Raw genomic sequence first — 532 nt, forward strand, 5'->3', positions numbered from 1 at the left:
AAAAAATGTTTAACTATGCTTTCTTCCAGGAAAGTTGGAATATAATTATTTCACAAATTAAATAATTTATTTGGCTGAAGTCTTTCAGATCATATACAACATATGAGAGGGCTTCAAAAATTTTGTCAAAAAATTGCCATATATTTTTGTTCCATTTCCCATGAACATTTTGAAGCCAATCTCAAATAAAAAACTATCAAAATGCAAATAGTGAGATATTTTAAGGTATATCTTTCAAAAGACATGTAGAATCCAAAAATTTAGTAAGAATATAAAGGATTTAATACATATATAAGATTTTACATCTCTATGTTGAAAAAAAAATGTTTATTTGCATATCTAAAATAGCTCAAATCTTTGGCCACAGAGTAAACCTTCATTTTTTTACAAAAGCAATTGTAGAGGTCATACGCTTAATGAAACTTAATAGTAGTAGTAACAGCAAAGATTTCAACCATTTGTAAATTAACAAACATTCCTAGCTAACTTAAAAAATGAAACAAAACTGAAATTTTGAATAATCTAGAAAGTA

The sequence above is a fragment of the Chrysochloris asiatica genome, unplaced genomic scaffold (assembly GCF_000296735.1).
Source record: "Chrysochloris asiatica unplaced genomic scaffold, ChrAsi1.0 scaffold00344, whole genome shotgun sequence".
Classification (NCBI taxonomy): Eukaryota; Metazoa; Chordata; class Mammalia; order Afrosoricida; family Chrysochloridae; genus Chrysochloris; species Chrysochloris asiatica.